The sequence below is a fragment of the Oncorhynchus mykiss genome, chromosome 15 (assembly GCF_057628025.1).
Source record: "Oncorhynchus mykiss isolate SJ-2025 chromosome 15, ASM5762802v1, whole genome shotgun sequence".
Lineage (NCBI taxonomy): Eukaryota > Metazoa > Chordata > Actinopteri > Salmoniformes > Salmonidae > Oncorhynchus > Oncorhynchus mykiss.
The window spans coordinates 44,356,543-44,377,505 of NC_143036.1; the positions used below are offsets into that span (position 1 = coordinate 44,356,543).

Here is a 20,963-nt window from a genome sequence, read left to right on the forward strand (position 1 = left end):
TATTCATGTACCGGTGCGTCAATCGGATCAAATGAAATGAAATCCAATTGATTTTGATGTCTACTTTTTAATTTTTTTAATCTACATTAGCTCTTTCTTCATTTGTTTCTTGCTGTTACAGCTAATGAAGATTGAATCTGAAAGATTCAGCAGATGAATTACAGAGTATTTGAACTAAAACCTGGTCAACTGCTTGGAAGACAGCTATGCTCACAAGTATACCACCAACACTCACGTTATTCACTGTGGCCTGGCACCATCGACCTGTCAATCCAAATCCTCACCGTCATTGCTGGCGACTGCAATAAAAATGCCTTTGATAAAATGGCTCGTTGGTCTAGGGGTATGATTCTTGCTTCGGGTGCGAGAGGTCCCGGGTTCAAATCCTGGACGAGCCCATGTGTAGAGCCTTTAACAATCTGAAAGAGGCGGTTCTTGGGCAACAGTTTGGAGTGCAGACCAAGGTGGATGAGTGATAAAGGCAATGGATTGCTAATCCATTGTTCTCTGCACTCGTGGGTTCAGCATCGCACAGCATTTATTCATTTCTTCCTTGGTTAAAAAATCTGTCATTTTAACCGGTACATAGATTACCTTCAGACGAGTGTCGTGACCCTTGTGGGGGTCGTAGAGCAAAACTGAGATGGTCAAACAATTTTGTAGGTCAAACCGTTCGGAAGCTACAGCCATTTGTATGAGAAGACTGATTTTCGGGATGTGTCATGTTTTGACAAACATTGTTCTCGCTCTGCCGCATTTCACCAAAGATGCAGAGGTGTGACATCAGCGGTTATGAAGGTTTGAGAAGCATCCAGTGCAAAAAAAGTGACATTTCTAGTTTAAAACAGACAGATTCCAATGGGGATTTTTTATTTTATTCATGTACCGGTGCGTCAATCGGATCAAATGAAATGAGATCCAATTGATTTTGATGTCTACTTTTGAATTTGTTTAATCTACATTAGCTCTTTCTTCATTTGTTTCTTGCTGTTACAGCTAATGAAGATTGAATCTGAAAGACTCAGCAGATGAATTACAGAGTATTTGAACTAAAACCTGGTCAACTGCTTGGAAGACAGCTATGCTCACAAGTATACCACCAACACTCACGTTATTCACTGTGGCCTGGCACCATCGACCTGTCAATCCAAATCCTCACCGTCATTACTGGCGACTGCAATAAAAATGCCTTTGATAAAATGGCTCGTTGGTCTAGGGGTATGATTCTCGCTTCGGGTGCGAGAGGTCCCGGGTTCAAATCCTGGACGAGCCCATGTGTAGAGCCTTTAACAATCTGAAAGAGGCGGTTCTTGGGCAACAGTTTGGAGTGCAGACCAAGGTGGATGAGTGATAAAGGCAATGGATTGCTAATCCATTGTTCTCTGCACTCGTGGGTTCAGCATCGCACAGCATTTATTCATTTCTTCCTTGGTTAAAAAATCTGTCATTTTAACCGGTAGATAGATTACCTTCAGACGAGTGTCGTGACCCTTGTGGGGGTCGTAGAGCAAAACTGAGATGGTCAAACAATTTTGTAGGTCAAACCGTTCGGAAGCTACAGCCATTTGTATGAGAAGACTGATTTTCGGGATGTGTCATGTTTTGACAAACATTGTTCTCGCTCTGCCGCATTTCACCAAAGATGCAGAGGTGTGACATCAGCGGTTATGAAGGTTTGAGAAGTATCCAGTGCAAAAAAAGTGACATTTCTAGTTTAAAACAGACAGATTCCAATGGGGATTTTTTATTTTATTCATGTACCGGTGCGTCAATCGGATCAAATGAAATGAGATCCAATTGATTTTGATGTCTACTTTTTAATTTTTTTTATCTACATTAGCTCTTTCTTCATTTGTTTCTTGCTGTTACAGCTAATGAAGAATGAATCTGAAAGATTCAGCAGATGAATTACAGAGTATTTGAACTAAAACCTGGTCAACTGCTTGGAAGACAGCTATGCTCACAAGTATACCACCAACACTCACGTTATTCACTGTGGCCTGGCACCATCGACCTGTCAATCCAAATCCTCACCGTCATTACTGGCGACTGCAATAAAAATGCCTTTGATAAAATGGCTCGTTGGTCTAGGGGTATGATTCTCGCTTCGGGTGCGAGAGGTCCCGGGTTCAAATCCCCGACGAGCCCATGTATAGAGCCTTTAACAATCTGAAAGAGGCGGTTCTTGGGCAACAGTTTGGAGTGCAGAGCAAGGTGGATGAGTGATAAAGGCAATGGATTGCTAATCCATTGTGCTCTGCACTCGTGGGTTCAGCATCGCACAGCATTTATTCATTTCTTCCTTGGTTAAAAAATCTGTCATTTTAACCGGTAGATAGATTACCTTCAGACGAGTGTCGTGACCCTTGTGGGGGTCGTAGAGCAAAACTGAGATGGTCAAACAATTTTGTAGGTCAAACCGTTCGGAAGCTACAGCCATTTGTATGAGAAGACTGATTTTCGGGATGTGTCATGTTTTGACAAACATTGTTCTCGCTCTGCCGCATTTCACCAAAGATGCAGAGGTGTGACATCAGCGGTTATGAAGGTTTGAGAAGCATCCAGTGCAAAAAAAGTGACATTTCTAGTTTAAAACAGACAGATTCCAATGGGGATTTTTTATTTTATTCATGTACCGGTGCGTCAATCGGATCAAATGAAATGAGATCCAATTGATTTTGATGTCTACTTTTTAATTTTTTTAATCTACATTAGCTCTTTCTTCATTTGTTTCTTGCTGTTACAGCTAATGAAGATTGAATCTGAAAGACTCAGCAGATGAATTACAGAGTATTTGAACTAAAACCTGGTCAACTGCTTGGAAGACAGCTATGCTCACAAGTATACCACCAACACTCACGTTATTCACTGTGGCCTGGCACCATCGACCTGTCAATCCAAATCCTCACCGTCATTACTGGCGACTGCAATAAAAATGCCTTTGAAAGAACGGCTCGTTGGTCTAGGGGTATGATTCTCGCTTCGGGTGCGAGAGGTCCCGGGTTCAAATCCCGGACGAGCCCATTTGTAGAGCCTTTAACAATCTGAAATAGGCGGTTCTTGGGCAACAGTTTGGAGTGCAGACCAAGGTGGATGAGTGATAAAGGCAATGGATTGCTAATCCATTGTGCTCTGCACTCGTGGGTTCAGCATCGCACAGCATTTATTCATTTCTTCCTTGGTTAAAAAATCTATCATTTTAACCGGTACATAGATTACCTTCAGACGAGTGTCGTGACCCTTGTGGGGGTCGTAGAGCAAAACTGAGATGGTCAAACAATTTTTTAGGTCAAACCGTTCGGAAGCTACAGCCATTTGTATGAGAAGACTGATTTTCGGGATGTGTCATGTTTTGACAAACATTGTTCTCGCTCTGCCGCATTTCACCAAAGATGCAGAGGTGTGACATCAGCGGTTATGAAGGTTTGAGAAGCATCCAGTGCAAAAAAAGTGACATTTCTAGTTTAAAACAGACAGATTCCAATGGGGATTTTTTATTTTATTCATGTACCGGTGCGTCAATCGGATCAAATTAAATGAAATCCAATTGATTTTGATGTCTACTTTTTAATTTTTTTAATCTACATTAGCTCTTTCTTCATTTGTTTCTTGCTGTTACAGCTAATGAAGATTGAATCTGAAAGATTCAGCAGATGAATTACAGAGTATTTGAACTAAAACCTGGTCAACTGCTTGGAAGACAGCTATGCTCACAAGTATACCACCAACACTCACGTTATTCACTGTGGCCTGGCACCATCGACCTGTCAATCCAAATCCTCACCGTCATTGCTGGCGACTGCAATAAAAATGCCTTTGATAAAATGGCTCGTTGGTCTAGGGGTATGATTCTTGCTTTGGGTGCGAGAGGTCCCGGGTTCAAATCCTGGACGAGCCCATGTGTAGAGCCTTTAACAATCTGAAAGAGGCGGTTCTTGGGCAACAGTTTGGAGTGCAGACCAAGGTGGATGAGTGATAAAGGCAATGGATTGCTAATCCATTGTTCTCTGCACTCGTGGGTTCAGCATCGCACAGCATTTATTCATTTCTTCCTTGGTTAAAAAATCTGTCATTTTAACCGGTACATAGATTACCTTCAGACGAGTGTCGTGACCCTTGTGGGGGTCGTAGAGCAAAACTGAGATGGTCAAACAATTTTGTAGGTCAAACCGTTCGGAAGCTACAGCCATTTGTATGAGAAGACTGATTTTCGGGATGTGTCATGTTTTGACAAACATTGTTCTCGCTCTGCCGCATTTCACCAAAGATGCAGAGGTGTGACATCAGCGGTTATGAAGGTTTGAGAAGCATCCAGTGCAAAAAAAGTGACATTTCTAGTTTAAAACAGACAGATTCCAATGGGGATTTTTTATTTTATTCATGTACCGGTGCGTCAATCGGATCAAATGAAATGAGATCCAATTGATTTTGATGTCTACTTTTGAATTTGTTTAATCTACATTAGCTCTTTCTTCATTTGTTTCTTGCTGTTACAGCTAATGAAGATTGAATCTGAAAGACTCAGCAGATGAATTACAGAGTATTTGAACTAAAACCTGGTCAACTGCTTGGAAGACAGCTATGCTCACAAGTATACCACCAACACTCACGTTATTCACTGTGGCCTGGCACCATCGACCTGTCAATCCAAATCCTCACCGTCATTACTGGCGACTGCAATAAAAATGCCTTTGATAAAATGGCTCGTTGGTCTAGGGGTATGATTCTCGCTTCGGGTGCGAGAGGTCCCGGGTTCAAATCCTGGACGAGCCCATGTGTAGAGCCTTTAACAATCTGAAAGAGGCGGTTCTTGGGCAACAGTTTGGAGTGCAGACCAAGGTGGATGAGTGATAAAGGCAATGGATTGCTAATCCATTGTTCTCTGCACTCGTGGGTTCAGCATCGCACAGCATTTATTCATTTCTTCCTTGGTTAAAAAATCTGTCATTTTAACCGGTAGATAGATTACCTTCAGACGAGTGTCGTGACCCTTGTGGGGGTCGTAGAGCAAAACTGAGATGGTCAAACAATTTTGTAGGTCAAACCGTTCGGAAGCTACAGCCATTTGTATGAGAAGACTGATTTTCGGGATGTGTCATGTTTTGACAAACATTGTTCTCGCTCTGCCGCATTTCACCAAAGATGCAGAGGTGTGACATCAGCGGTTATGAAGGTTTGAGAAGCATCCAGTGCAAAAAAAGTGACATTTCTAGTTTAAAACAGACAGATTCCAATGGGGATTTTTTATTTTATTCATGTACCGGTGCGTCAATCGGATCAAATGAAATGAGATCCAATTGATTTTGATGTCTACTTTTTAATTTTTTTAATCTACATTAGCTCTTTCTTCATTTGTTTCTTGCTGTTACAGCTAATGAAGAATGAATCTGAAAGATTCAGCAGATGAATTACAGAGTATTTGAACTAAAACCTGGTCAACTGCTTGGAAGACAGCTATGCTCACAAGTATACCACCAACACTCACGTTATTCACTGTGGCCTGGCACCATCGACCTGTCAATCCAAATCCTCACCGTCATTACTGGCGACTGCAATAAAAATGCCTTTGATAAAATGGCTCGTTGGTCTAGGGGTATGATTCTCGCTTCGGGTGCGAGAGGTCCCGGGTTCAAATCCCCGACGAGCCCATGTATAGAGCCTTTAACAATCTGAAAGAGGCGGTTCTTGGGCAACAGTTTGGAGTGCAGACCAAGGTGGATGAGTGATAAAGGCAATGGATTGCTAATCCATTGTGCTCTGCACTCGTGGGTTCAGCATCGCACAGCATTTATTCATTTCTTCCTTGGTTAAAAAATCTGTCATTTTAACCGGTAGATAGATTACCTTCAGATGAGTGTCGTGACCCTTGTGGGGGTCGTAGAGCAAAACTGAGATGGTCAAACAATTTTGTAGGTCAAACCGTTCGGAAGCTACAGCCATTTGTATGAGAAGACTGATTTTCGGGATGTGTCATGTTTTGACAAACATTGTTCTCGCTCTGCCGCATTTCACCAAAGATGCAGAGGTGTGACATCAGCGGTTATGAAGGTTTGAGAAGCATCCAGTGCAAAAAAAGTGACATTTCTAGTTTAAAACAGACAGATTCCAATGGGGATTTTTTATTTTATTCATGTACCGGTGCGTCAATCGGATCAAATGAAATGAGATCCAATTGATTTTGATGTCTACTTTTTAATTTTTTTAATCTACATTAGCTCTTTCTTCATTTGTTTCTTGCTGTTACAGCTAATGAAGATTGAATCTGAAAGACTCAGCAGATGAATTACAGAGTATTTGAACTAAAACCTGGTCAACTGCTTGGAAGACAGCTATGCTCACAAGTATACCACCAACACTCACGTTATTCACTGTGGCCTGGCACCATCGACCTGTCAATCCAAATCCTCACCGTCATTACTGGCGACTGCAATAAAAATGCCTTTGATAAAATGGCTCGTTGGTCTAGGGGTATGATTCTCGCTTCGGGTGCGAGAGGTCCCGGGTTCAAATCCCGGACGAACCCATTTGTAGAGCCTTTAACAATCTGAAATAGGCGGTTCTTGGGCAACAGTTTGGAGTGCAGACCAAGGTGGATGAGTGATAAAGGCAATGGATTGCTAATCCATTGTTCTCTGCACTCGTGGGTTCAGCATCGCACAGCATTTATTCATTTCTTCCTTGGTTAAAAAATCTGTCGTTTTAACCGGTACATAGATTACCTTCAGACGAGTGTCGTGACCCTTGTGGGGGTCGTAGAGCAAAACTGAGATGGTCAAACAATTTTGTAGGTCAAACCGTTCGGAAGCTACAGCCATTTGTATGAGAAGACTGATTTTCGGGATGTGTCATGTTTTGACAAACATTGTTCTCGCTCTGCCGCATTTCACCAAAGATGCAGAGGTGTGACATCAGCGGTTATGAAGGTTTGAGAAGCATCCAGTGCAAAAAAAGTGACATTTCTAGTTTAAAACAGACAGATTCCAATGGGGATTTTTTATTTTATTCATGTACCGGTGCGTCAATCGGATCAAATGAAATGAGATCCAATTGATTTTGATGTCTACTTTTGAATTTGTTTAATCTACATTAGCTCTTTCTTCATTTGTTTCTTGCTGTTACAGCTAATGAAGATTGAATCTGAAAGACTCAGCAGATGAATTACAGAGTATTTGAACTAAAACCTGGTCAACTGCTTGGAAGACAGCTATGCTCACAAGTATACCACCAACACTCACGTTATTCACTGTGGCCTGGCACCATCGACCTGTCAATCCAAATCCTCACCGTCATTACTGGCGACTGCAATAAAAATGCCTTTGATAAAACGGCTCGTTGGTCTAGGGTTATGATTCTCGCTTCGGGTGCGAGAGGTCCCGGGTTCAAATCCCGGACGAGCCCATGTGTAGAGCCTTTAACAATCTGAAAGAGGCGGTTCTTGGGCAACAGTTTGGAGTGCAGACCAAGGTGGATGAGTGATAAAGGCAATGGATTGCTAATCCATTGTGCTCTGCACTCGTGGGTTCAGCATCGCACAGCATTTATTCATTTCTTCCTTGGTTAAAAAATCTATCATTTTAACCGGTACATAGATTACCTTCAGACGAGTGTCGTGACCCTTGTGGGGGTCGTAGAGCAAAACTGAGATGGTCAAACAATTTTTTAGGTCAAACCGTTCGGAAGCTACAGCCATTTGTATGAGAAGACTGATTTTCGGGATGTGTCATGTTTTGACAAACATTGTTCTCGCTCTGCCGCATTTCACCAAAGATGCAGAGGTGTGACATCAGCGGTTATGAAGGTTTGAGAAGCATCCAGTGCAAAAAAAGTGACATTTCTAGTTTAAAACAGACAGATTCCAATGGGGATTTTTTATTTTATTCATGTACCGGTGCGTCAATCGGATCAAATGAAATGAAATCCAATTGATTTTGATGTCTACTTTTTAATTTTTTTAATCTACATTAGCTCTTTCTTCATTTGTTTCTTGCTAATACAGCTAATGAAGATTGAATCTGAAAGATTCAGCAGATGAATTACAGAGTATTTGAACTAAAACCTGGTCAACTGCTTGGAAGACAGCTATGCTCACAAGTATACCACCAACACTCACGTTATTCACTGTGGCCTGGCACCATCGACCTGTCAATCCAAATCCTCACCGTCATTAATGGCGACTGCAATAAAAATGCCTTTGATAAAACGGCTCGTTGGTCTAGGGTTATGATTCTCGCTTCGGGTGCGAGAGGTCCCGGGTTCAAATCCCGGACGAGCCCATGTGTAGAGCCTTTAACAATCTGAAAGAGGCGGTTCTTGGGCAACAGTTTGGAGTGCAGACCAAGGTGGATGAGTGATAAAGGCAATGGATTGCTAATCCATTGTGCTCTGCACTCGTGGGTTCAGCATCGCACAGCATTTATTCATTTCTTCCTTGGTTAAAAAATCTATCATTTTAACCGGTACATAGATTACCTTCAGACGAGTGTCGTGACCCTTGTGGGGGTCGTAGAGCAAAACTGAGATGGTCAAACAATTTTTTAGGTCAAACCGTTCGGAAGCTACAGCCATTTGTATGAGAAGACTGATTTTCGGGATGTGTCATGTTTTGACAAACATTGTTCTCGCTCTGCCGCATTTCACCAAAGATGCAGAGGTGTGACATCAGCGGTTATGAAGGTTTGAGAAGCATCCAGTGCAAAAAAAGTGACATTTCTAGTTTAAAACAGACAGATTCCAATGGGGATTTTTTATTTTATTCATGTACCGGTGCGTCAATCGGATCAAATGAAATGAAATCCAATTGATTTTGATGTCTACTTTTTAATTTTTTTAATCTACATTAGCTCTTTCTTCATTTGTTTCTTGCTGTTACAGCTAATGAAGATTGAATCTGAAAGATTCAGCAGATGAATTACAGAGTATTTGAACTAAAACCTGGTCAACTGCTTGGAAGACAGCTATGCTCACAAGTATACCACCAACACTCACGTTATTCACTGTGGCCTGGCACCATCGACCTGTCAATCCAAATCCTCACCGTCATTGCTGGCGACTGCAATAAAAATGCCTTTGATAAAATGGCTCGTTGGTCTAGGGGTATGATTCTTGCTTCGGGTGCGAGAGGTCCCGGGTTCAAATCCTGGACGAGCCCATGTGTAGAGCCTTTAACAATCTGAAAGAGGCGGTTCTTGGGCAACAGTTTGGAGTGCAGACCAAGGTGGATGAGTGATAAAGGCAATGGATTGCTAATCCATTGTTCTCTGCACTCGTGGGTTCAGCATCGCACAGCATTTATTCATTTCTTCCTTGGTTAAAAAATCTGTCATTTTAACCGGTACATAGATTACCTTCAGACGAGTGTCGTGACCCTTGTGGGGGTCGTAGAGCAAAACTGAGATGGTCAAACAATTTTGTAGGTCAAACCGTTCGGAAGCTACAGCCATTTGTATGACCAGACTGATTTTCGGGATGTGTCATGTTTTGACAAACATTGTTCTCGCTCTGCCGCATTTCACCAAAGATGCAGAGGTGTGACATCAGCGGTTATGAAGGTTTGAGAAGCATCCAGTGCAAAAAAAGTGACATTTCTAGTTTAAAACAGACAGATTCCAATGGGGATTTTTTATTTTATTCATGTACCGGTGCGTCAATCGGATCAAATGAAATGAGATCCAATTGATTTTGATGTCTACTTTTGAATTTGTTTAATCTACATTAGCTCTTTCTTCATTTGTTTCTTGCTGTTACAGCTAATGAAGATTGAATCTGAAAGACTCAGCAGATGAATTACAGAGTATTTGAACTAAAACCTGGTCAACTGCTTGGAAGACAGCTATGCTCACAAGTATACCACCAACACTCACGTTATTCACTGTGGCCTGGCACCATCGACCTGTCAATCCAAATCCTCACCGTCATTACTGGCGACTGCAATAAAAATGCCTTTGATAAAATGGCTCGTTGGTCTAGGGGTATGATTCTCGCTTCGGGTGCGAGAGGTCCCGGGTTCAAATCCTGGACGAGCCCATGTGTAGAGCCTTTAACAATCTGAAAGAGGCGGTTCTTGGGCAACAGTTTGGAGTGCAGACCAAGGTGGATGAGTGATAAAGGCAATGGATTGCTAATCCATTGTTCTCTGCACTCGTGGGTTCAGCATCGCACAGCATTTATTCATTTCTTCCTTGGTTAAAAAATCTGTCATTTTAACCGGTAGATAGATTACCTTCAGACGAGTGTCGTGACCCTTGTGGGGGTCGTAGAGCAAAACTGAGATGGTCAAACAATTTTGTAGGTCAAACCGTTCGGAAGCTACAGCCATTTGTATGAGAAGACTGATTTTCGGGATGTGTCATGTTTTGACAAACATTGTTCTCGCTCTGCCGCATTTCACCAAAGATGCAGAGGTGTGACATCAGCGGTTATGAAGGTTTGAGAAGCATCCAGTGCAAAAAAAGTGACATTTCTAGTTTAAAACAGACAGATTCCAATGGGGATTTTTTATTTTATTCATGTACCGGTGCGTCAATCGGATCAAATGAAATGAGATCCAATTGATTTTGATGTCTACTTTTTAATTTTTTTAATCTACATTAGCTCTTTCTTCATTTGTTTCTTGCTGTTACAGCTAATGAAGAATGAATCTGAAAGATTCAGCAGATGAATTACAGAGTATTTGAACTAAAACCTGGTCAACTGCTTGGAAGACAGCTATGCTCACAAGTATACCACCAACACTCACGTTATTCACTGTGGCCTGGCACCATCGACCTGTCAATCCAAATCCTCACCGTCATTACTGGCGACTGCAATAAAAATGCCTTTGATAAAATGGCTCGTTGGTCTAGGGGTATGATTCTCGCTTCGGGTGCGAGAGGTCCCGGGTTCAAATCCCCGACGAGCCCATGTATAGAGCCTTTAACAATCTGAAAGAGGCGGTTCTTGGGCAACAGTTTGGAGTGCAGACCAAGGTGGATGAGTGATAAAGGCAATGGATTGCTAATCCATTGTGCTCTGCACTCGTGGGTTCAGCATCGCACAGCATTTATTCATTTCTTCCTTGGTTAAAAAATCTGTCATTTTAACCGGTAGATAGATTACCTTCAGACGAGTGTCGTGACCCTTGTGGGGGTCGTAGAGCAAAACTGAGATGGTCAAACAATTTTGTAGGTCAAACCGTTCGGAAGCTACAGCCATTTGTATGAGAAGACTGATTTTCGGGATGTGTCATGTTTTGACAAACATTGTTCTCGCTCTGCCGCATTTCACCAAAGATGCAGAGGTGTGACATCAGCGGTTATGAAGGTTTGAGAAGCATCCAGTGCAAAAAAAGTGACATTTCTAGTTTAAAACAGACAGATTCCAATGGGGATTTTTTATTTTATTCATGTACCGGTGCGTCAATCGGATCAAATGAAATGAGATCCAATTGATTTTGATGTCTACTTTTTAATTTTTTTAATCTACATTAGCTCTTTCTTCATTTGTTTCTTGCTGTTACAGCTAATGAAGATTGAATCTGAAAGACTCAGCAGATGAATTACAGAGTATTTGAACTAAAACCTGGTCAACTGCTTGGAAGACAGCTATGCTCACAAGTATACCACCAACACTCACGTTATTCACTGTGGCCTGGCACCATCGACCTGTCAATCCAAATCCTCACCGTCATTACTGGCGACTGCAATAAAAATGCCTTTGAAAGAACGGCTCGTTGGTCTAGGGGTATGATTCTCGCTTCGGGTGCGAGAGGTCCCGGGTTCAAATCCCGGACGAGCCCATTTGTAGAGCCTTTAACAATCTGAAATAGGCGGTTCTTGGGCAACAGTTTGGAGTGCAGACCAAGGTGGATGAGTGATAAAGGCAATGGATTGCTAATCCATTGTGCTCTGCACTCGTGGGTTCAGCATCGCACAGCATTTATTCATTTCTTCCTTGGTTAAAAAATCTATCATTTTAACCGGTACATAGATTACCTTCAGACGAGTGTCGTGACCCTTGTGGGGGTCGTAGAGCAAAACTGAGAACGACATTGTGTTTGTGAGAGTCTCCCCTTTCCATGGAATGGTCAAACAATTTTGTAGGTCAAACCGTTCGGAAGCTACAGCCATTTGTATGAGAAGACTGATTTTCGGGATGTGTCATGTTTTGACAAACATTGTTCTCGCTCTGCCGCATTTCACCAAAGATGCAGAGGTGTGACATCAGCGGTTATGAAGGTTTGAGAAGCATCCAGTGCAAAAAAAGTGACATTTCCAGTTTAAAACAGACAGATTCCAATGGGGATTTTTTATTTTATTCATGTACCGGTGCGTCAATCGGATCAAATGAAATGAGATCCAATTGATTTTGATGTCTACTTTTTAATTTTTTTAATCTACATTAGCTCTTTCTTCATTTGTTTCTTGCTGTTACAGCTAATGAAGATTGAATCTGAAAGATTCAGCAGATGAATTACAGAGTATTTGAACTAAAACCTGGTCAACTGCTTGGAAGACAGCTATGCTCACAAGTATACCACCAACACTCACGTTATTCACTGTGGCCTGGCACCATCGACCTGTCAATCCAAATCCTCACCGTCATTACTGGCGACTGCAATAAAAATGCCTTTGATAAAATGGCTCGTTGGTCTAGGGGTATGATTCACGCTTCGGGTGCGAGAGGTCCCGGGTTCAAATCCCGGACGAGCCCATGTATAGAGCCTTTAACAATCTGAAAGAGGCGGTTCTTGGGCAACAGTTTGGAGTGCAGACCAAGGTGGATGAGTGATAAAGGCAATGGATTGCTAATCCATTGTGCTCTGCACTCGTGGGTTCAGCATCGCACAGCATTTATTCATTTCTTCCTTGGTTAAAAAATCTGTCATTTTAACCGGTAGATAGATTACCTTCAGACGAGTGTCGTGACCCTTGTGGGGGTCGTAGAGCAAAACTGAGATGGTCAAACAATTTTGTAGGTCAAACCGTTCGGAAGCTACAGCCATTTGTATGAGAAGACTGATTTTCGGGATGTGTCATGTTTTGACAAACATTGTTCTCGCTCTGCCGCATTTCACCAAAGATGCAGAGGTGTGACATCAGCGGTTATGAAGGTTTGAGAAGCATCCAGTGCAAAAAAAGTGACATTTCCAGTTTAAAACAGACAGATTCCAATGGGGATTTTTTATTTTATTCATGTACCGGTGCGTCAATCGGATCAAATGAAATGAGATCCAATTGATTTTGATGTCTACTTTTTAATTTTTTTAATCTACATTAGCTCTTTCTTCATTTGTTTCTTGCTGTTACAGCTAATGAAGATTGAATCTGAAAGATTCAGCAGATGAATTACAGAGTATTTGAACTAAAACCTGGTCAACTGCTTGGAAGACAGCTATGCTCACAAGTATACCACCAACACTCACGTTATTCACTGTGGCCTGGCACCATCGACCTGTCAATCCAAATCCTCACCGTCATTACTGGCGACTGCAATAAAAATGCCTTTGATAAAATGGCTCGTTGGTCTAGGGGTATGATTCTCGCTTTGGGTGCGAGAGGTCCCGGGTTCAAATCCCGGACGAGCCCATGTATAGAGCCTTTAACAATCTGAAAGAGGCGGTTCTTGGGCAACAGTTTGGAGTGCAGACCAAGGTGGATGAGTGATAAAGGCAATGGATTGCTAATCCATTGTGCTCTGCACTCGTGGGTTCAGCATCGCACAGCATTTATTCATTTCTTCCTTGGTTAAAAAATCTGTCATTTTAACCGGTAGATAGATTACCTTCAGACGAGTGTCGTGACCCTTGTGGGGGTCGTAGAGCAAAACTGAGATGGTCAAACAATTTTGTAGGTCAAACCGTTCGGAAGCTACAGCCATTTGTATGAGAAGACTGATTTTCGGGATGTGTCATGTTTTGACAAACATTGTTCTCGCTCTGCCGCATTTCACCAAAGATGCAGAGGTGTGACATCAGCGGTTATGAAGGTTTGAGAAGCATCCAGTGCAAAAAAAGTGACATTTCTAGTTTAAAACAGACAGATTCCAATGGGGATTTTTTATTTTATTCATGTACCGGTGCGTCAATCGGATCAAATGAAATGAGATCCAATTGATTTTGATGTCTACTTTTTAATTTTTTTAATCTACATTAGCTCTTTCTTCATTTGTTTCTTGCTGTTACAGCTAATGAAGATTGAATCTGAAAGACTCAGCAGATGAATTACAGAGTATTTGAACTAAAACCTGGTCAACTGCTTGGAAGACAGCTATGCTCACAAGTATACCACCAACACTCACGTTATTCACTGTGGCCTGGCACCATCGACCTGTCAATCCAAATCCTCACCGTCATTACTGGCGACTGCAATAAAAATGCCTTTGAAAGAACGGCTCGTTGGTCTAGGGGTATGATTCTCGCTTCGGGTGCGAGAGGTCCCGGGTTCAAATCCCGGACGAGCCCATTTGTAGAGCCTTTAACAATCTGAAATAGGCGGTTCTTGGGCAACAGTTTGGAGTGCAGACCAAGGTGGATGAGTGATAAAGGCAATGGATTGCTAATCCATTGTGCTCTGCACTCGTGGGTTCAGCATCGCACAGCATTTATTCATTTCTTCCTTGGTTAAAAAATCTATCATTTTAACCGGTACATAGATTACCTTCAGACGAGTGTCGTGACCCTTGTGGGGGTCGTAGAGCAAAACTGAGATGGTCAAACAATTTTGTAGGTCAAACCGTTCGGAAGCTACAGCCATTTGTATGAGAAGACTGATTTTCGGGATGTGTCATGTTTTGACAAACATTGTTCTCGCTCTGCCGCATTTCACCAAAGATGCAGAGGTGTGACATCAGCGGTTATGAAGGTTTGAGAAGCATCCAGTGCAAAAAAAGTGACATTTCTAGTTTAAAACAGACAGATTCCAATGGGGATTTTTTATTTTATTCATGTACCGGTGCGTCAATCGGATCAAATGAAATGAGATCCAATTGATTTTGATGTCTACTTTTTAATTTTTTTAATCTACATTAGCTCTTTCTTCATTTGTTTCTTGCTGTTACAGCTAATGAAGATTGAATCTGAAAGACTCAGCAGATGAATTACAGAGTATTTGAACTAAAACCTGGTCAACTGCTTGGAAGACAGCTATGCTCACAAGTATACCACCAACACTCACGTTATTCACTGTGGCCTGGCACCATCGACCTGTCAATCCAAATCCTCACCGTCATTACTGGCGACTGCAATAAAAATGCCTTTGATAAAATGGCTCGTTGGTCTAGGGGTATGATTCTCGCTTCGGGTGCGAGAGGTCCCGGGTTCAAATCCCGGACGAGCCCATGTATAGAGCCTTTAACAATCTGAAAGAGGCGGTTCTTGGGCAACAGTTTGGAGTGCAGACCAAGGTGGATGAGTGATAAAGGCAATGGATTGCTAATCCATTGTGCTCTGCACTCGTGGGTTCAGCATCGCACAGCATTTATTCATTTCTTCCTTGGTTAAAAAATCTGTCATTTTAACCGGTAGATAGATTACCTTCAGACGAGTGTCGTGACCCTTGTGGGGGTCGTAGAGCAAAACTGAGATGGTCAAACAATTTTGTAGGTCAAACCGTTCGGAAGCTACAGCCATTTGTATGAGAAGACTGATTTTCGGGATGTGTCATGTTTTGACAAACATTGTTCTCGCTCTGCCGCATTTCACCAAAGATGCAGAGGTGTGACATCAGCGGTTATGAAGGTTTGAGAAGCATCCAGTGCAAAAAAAGTGACATTTCTAGTTTAAAACAGACAGATTCCAATGGGGATTTTTTATTTTATTCATGTACCGGTGCGTCAATCGGATCAAATGAAATGAGATCCAATTGATTTTGATGTCTACTTTTGAATTTTTTTAATCTACATTAGCTCTTTCTTCATTTGTTTCTTGCTGTTACAGCTAATGAAGATTGAATCTGAAAGACTCAGCAGATGAATTACAGAGTATTTGAACTAAAACCTGGTCAACTGCTTGGAAGACAGCTATGCTCACAAGTATACCACCAACACTCACGTTATTCACTGTGGCCTGGCACCATCGACCTGTCAATCCAAATCCTCACCGTCATTACTGGCGACTGCAATAAAAATGCCTTTGAAAGAACGGCTCGTTGGTCTAGGGGTATGATTCTTGCTTCGGGTGCGAGAGGTCCCGGGTTCAAATCCCGGATGAGCCCATGTGTAGAGCCTTTAACAATCTGAAAGAGGCGGTTGTTGGGCAACAGTTTGGAGTGCAGACCAAGGTGGATGAGTGATAAAGGCAATGGATTGCTAATCCATTGTGCTCTGCACTCGTGGGTTCAGCATCGCACAGCATTTCTTCATTTCTTCCTTGGTTAAAAAATCTGTCATTTTAACCGGTACGTAGATTACCTTCAGACGAGTGTCGTGACCCTTGTGGGGGTCGTAGAGCAAAACTGAGAACGACATTGTGTTTGTGAGAGTCTCCCCTTTCCATGGAATGGTCAAACAATTTTGTAGGTCAAACCGTTCGGAAGCTACAGCCATTTGTATGACCAGACTGATTTTCGGGATGTGTCATGTTTTGACAAACATTGTTCTCGCTCTGCCGCATTTCACCAAAGATGCAGAGGTGTGACATCAGCGGTTATGAAGGTTTGAGAAGCATCCAGTGCAAAAAAAGTGACATTTCCAGTTTAAAACAGACAGATTCCAATGGGGATTTTTTATTTTATTCATGTACCGGTGCGTCAATCGGATCAAATGAAATGAGATCCAATTGATTTTGATGTCTACTTTTTAATTTTTTTAATCTACATTAGCTCTTTCTTCATTTGTTTCTTGCTGTTACAGCTAATGAAGATTGAATCTGAAAGACTCAGCAGATGAATTACAGAGTATTTGAACTAAAACCTGGTCAACTGCTTGGAAGACAGCTATGCTCACAAGTATACCACCAACACTCACGTTATTCACTGTGGCCTGGCACCATCGACCTGTCAATCCAAATCCTCACCGTCATTACTGGCGACTGCAATAAAAATGCCTTTGATAAAACGGCTCGTTGGTCTAGGGGTATGATTCTCGCTTCGGGTGCGAGAGGTCCCGGGTTCAAATCCCGGACGAGCCCATGTGTAGAGCCTTTAACAACCTGAAAGAGGCGGTTCTTGGGCAACAGTTTGGAGTGCAGACCAAAGTGGATTAGTGATAAAGGCAATGGATTGCTAATCCATTGTGCTCTGCACTTGTGGGTTCAGCATCGCACAGCATTTCTTCATTTCTTCCTTGGTTAAAAAATCTGTCATTTTAACCGGTACGTAGATTACCTTCAGACGAGTGTCGTGACCCTTGTGGGGGTCGTAGAGCAAAACTGAGATGGTCAAACAATTTTGTAGGTCAACCCGTTCGGAAGCTACAGCCATTTGTATGAGAAGACTGATTTTCGGGATGTGTCATGTTTTGACAAACATTGTTCTCGCTCTGCCGCATTTCACCAAAGATGCAGAGGTGTGACATCAGCGGTTATGAAGGTTTGAGAAGCATCCAGTGCAAAAAAAGTGACATTTCTAGTTTAAAACAGACAGATTCCAATGGGGATTTTTTATTTTATTCATGTACCGGTGCGTCAATCGGATCAAATGAAATGAGATCCAATTGATTTTGATGTCTACTTTTGAATTTTTTTAATCTACATTAGCTCTTTCTTCATTTGTTTCTTGCTGTTACAGCTAATGAAGATTGAATCTGAAAGACTCAGCAGATGAATTACAGAGTATTTGAACTAAAACCTGGTCAACTGCTTGGAAGACAGCTATGCTCACAAGTATACCACCAACACTCACGTTATTCACTGTGGCCTGGCACCATCGACCTGTCAATCCAAATCCTCACCGTCATTACTGGCGACTGCAATAAAAATGCCTTTGATAAAACGGCTCGTTGGTCTAGGGTATGATTCTCGCTTCGGGTGCGAGAGGTCCCGGGTTCAAATCCCGGACGAGCCCATGTGTAGAGCCTTTAACAAATCTGAAAGAGGCGGTTCTTGGTCAACAGTTTGGAGTGCAGACCAAGGTGGATGAGTGATAAAGGCAATGGATTGCTAATCCATTGTGCTCTGCACTCGTGGGTTCAGCATCGCACAGCATTTATTCATTTCTTCCTTGGTTAAAAAATCTATCATTTTAACCGGTACATAGATTACCTTCAGACGAGTGTCGTGACCCTTGTGGGGGTCGTAGAGCAAAACTGAGAACGACATTGTGTTTGTGAGAGTCTCCCCTTTCCATGGAATGGTCAAACAATTTTGTAGGTCAAACCGTTCGGAAGCTACAGCCATTTGTATGACCAGACTGATTTTCGGGATGTGTCATGTTTTGACAAACATTGTTCTCGCTCTGCCGCATTTCACCAAAGATGCAGAGGTGTGACATCAGCGGTTATGAAGGTTTGAGAAGCATCCAGTGCAAAAAAAGTGACATTTCCAGTTTAAAACAGACAGATTCCAATGGGGATTTTTTATTTTATTCATGTACCGGTGCGTCAATCGGATCAAATGAAATGAGATCCAATTGATTTTGATGTCTACTTTTTAATTTTTTTAATCTACATTAGCTCTTTCTTCATTTGTTTCTTGCTGTTACAGCTAATGAAGATTGAATCTGAAAGACTCAGCAGATGAATTACAGAGTATTTGAACTAAAACCTGGTCAACTGCTTGGAAGACAGCTATGCTCACAAGTATACCACCAACACTCACGTTATTCACTGTGGCCTGGCACCATCGACCTGTCAATCCAAATCCTCACCGTCATTACTGGCGACTGCAATAAAAATGCCTTTGATAAAACGGCTCGTTGGTCTAGGGGTATGATTCTCGCTTCGGGTGCGAGAGGTCCCGGGTTCAAATCCCGGACGAGCCCATGTGTAGAGCCTTTAACAACCTGAAAGAGGCGGTTCTTGGGCAACAGTTTGGAGTGCAGACCAAAGTGGATTAGTGATAAAGGCAATGGATTGCTAATCCATTGTGCTCTGCACTTGTGGGTTCAGCATCGCACAGCATTTCTTCATTTCTTCCTTGGTTAAAAAATCTGTCATTTTAACCGGTACGTAGATTACCTTCAGACGAGTGTAGTGACCCTTGTGGGGGTCGTAGAGCAAAACTGAGATGGTCAAACAATTTTGTAGGTCAACCCGTTCGGAAGCTACAGCCATTTGTATGAGAAGACTGATTTTCGGGATGTGTCATGTTTTGACAAACATTGTTCTCGCTCTGCCGCATTTCACCAAAGATGCAGAGGTGTGACATCAGCGGTTATGAAGGTTTGAGAAGCATCCAGTGCAAAAAAAGTGACATTTCTAGTTTAAAACAGACAGATTCCAATGGGGATTTTTTATTTTATTCATGTACCGGTGCGTCAATCGGATCAAATGAAATGAGATCCAATTGATTTTGATGTCTACTTTTGAATTTTTTTAATCTACATTAGCTCTTTCTTCATTTGTTTCTTGCTGTTACAGCTAATGAAGATTGAATCTGAAAGACTCAGCAGATGAATTACAGAGTATTTGAACTAAAACCTGGTCAACTGCTTGGAAGACAGCTATGCTCACAAGTATACCACCAACACTCACGTTATTCACTGTGGCCTGGCACCATCGACCTGTCAATCCAAATCCTCACCGTCATTACTGGCGACTGCAATAAAAATGCCTTTGATAAAACGGCTCGTTGGTCTAGGGGTATGATTCTCGCTTCGGGTGCGAGAGGTCCCGGGTTCAAATCCCGGACGAGCCCATGTGTAGAGCCTTTAACAAATCTGAAAGAGGCGGTTCTTGGTCAACAGTTTGGAGTGCAGACCAAGGTGGATGAGTGATAAAGGCAATGGATTGCTAATCCATTGTGCTCTGCACTCGTGGGTTCAGCATCGCACGGCATTTATTCATTTCTTCCTTGGTTAAAAAATCTATCATTTTAACCGGTACATAGATTACCTTCAGACGAGTGTCGTGACCCTTGTGGGGGTCGTAGAGCAAAACTGAGAACGACATTGTGTTTGTGAGAGTCTCCCCTTTCCATGGAATGGTCAAACAATTTTGTAGGTCAAACCGTTCGGAAGCTACAGCCATTTGTTTGAGAAGACTGATTTTCGGGATGTGTCATGTTTTGACAAACATTGTTCTCGCTCTGCCGCATTTCACCAAAGATGCAGAGGTGTGACATCAGCGGTTATGAAGGTTTGAGAAGCATCCAGTGCAAAAAAAGTGACATTTCTAGTTTAAAACAGACAGATTCCAATGGGGATTTTTTATTTTATTCATGTACCGGTGCGTCAATCGGATCAAATGAAATGAGATCCAATTGATTTTGATGTCTACTTTTTAATTTTTTTAATCTACATTAGCTCTTTCTTCATTTGTTTCTTGCTGTTACAGCTAATGAAGATTGAATCTGAAAGACTCAGCAGATGAATTACAGAGTATTTGAACTAAGACCTGGTCAACTGCTTGGAAGACAGCTATGCTCACAAGTATACCACCAACACTCACGTTATTCACTGTGGCCTGGCCCCATCGACCTGTCAATCCAAATCCTCACCGTCATTACTGGCGACTGCAATAAAAATGCCTTTGATAAAACGGCTCGTTGGTCTAGGGGTATGATTCTCGCTTCGGGTGCGAGAGGTCCCGGGTTCAAATCCCGGACGAGCCCATGTGTAGAGCCTTTAACAAATCTGAAAGAGGCGGTTCTTGGGCAACAGTTTGGAGTGCAGACCAAGGTGGATGAGTGATAAAGGCAATGGATTGCTAATCCATTGTGCTCTGCACTCGTGGGTTCAGCATCGCACAGCATTTATTCATTTCTTCCTTGGTTAAAAAATCTGTCATTTTAACCGGTACATAGATTACCTTCAGACGAGTGTCGTGACCCTTGTGGGGGTCGTAGAGCAAAACTGAGATGGTCAAACAATTTTGTAGGTCAAACCGTTCGGAAG

At 42.2% G+C, this 20,963-nt stretch overlaps 9 non-coding genes across 9 annotated transcripts; all 9 read left to right on the forward strand.

Moving 5' to 3' along the window:
* Positions 1 to 2,951: 2,951 nt before the first annotated feature.
* Positions 2,952 to 3,023, forward strand: trnap-cgg (transfer RNA proline (anticodon CGG)). The gene has a single exon. It is a non-coding gene; the product is annotated as a tRNA-Pro (tRNA).
* An 8,678-nt stretch (positions 3,024 to 11,701) lies between these two features.
* Positions 11,702 to 11,773, forward strand: trnap-cgg (transfer RNA proline (anticodon CGG)). The gene has a single exon. It is a non-coding gene; the product is annotated as a tRNA-Pro (tRNA).
* Positions 11,774 to 13,490: 1,717 nt separating this feature from the next.
* On the forward strand, positions 13,491 to 13,562 carry trnap-ugg (transfer RNA proline (anticodon UGG)). Its single transcript has one exon. It is a non-coding gene; the product is annotated as a tRNA-Pro (tRNA).
* Positions 13,563 to 14,365: 803 nt separating this feature from the next.
* Positions 14,366 to 14,437, forward strand: trnap-cgg (transfer RNA proline (anticodon CGG)). The gene has a single exon. It is a non-coding gene; the product is annotated as a tRNA-Pro (tRNA).
* Positions 14,438 to 15,240: 803 nt separating this feature from the next.
* trnap-cgg (transfer RNA proline (anticodon CGG)) lies at positions 15,241 to 15,312 on the forward strand. Its single transcript has one exon. It is a non-coding gene; the product is annotated as a tRNA-Pro (tRNA).
* Positions 15,313 to 17,029: 1,717 nt separating this feature from the next.
* trnap-cgg (transfer RNA proline (anticodon CGG)) lies at positions 17,030 to 17,101 on the forward strand. Its single transcript has one exon. It is a non-coding gene; the product is annotated as a tRNA-Pro (tRNA).
* A 1,717-nt stretch (positions 17,102 to 18,818) lies between these two features.
* trnap-cgg (transfer RNA proline (anticodon CGG)) lies at positions 18,819 to 18,890 on the forward strand. Its single transcript has one exon. It is a non-coding gene; the product is annotated as a tRNA-Pro (tRNA).
* Positions 18,891 to 19,693: 803 nt separating this feature from the next.
* trnap-cgg (transfer RNA proline (anticodon CGG)) lies at positions 19,694 to 19,765 on the forward strand. Its single transcript has one exon. It is a non-coding gene; the product is annotated as a tRNA-Pro (tRNA).
* Positions 19,766 to 20,608: 843 nt separating this feature from the next.
* trnap-cgg (transfer RNA proline (anticodon CGG)) lies at positions 20,609 to 20,680 on the forward strand. Its single transcript has one exon. It is a non-coding gene; the product is annotated as a tRNA-Pro (tRNA).
* The last annotated feature ends 283 nt before the right edge of the window (positions 20,681 to 20,963 follow it).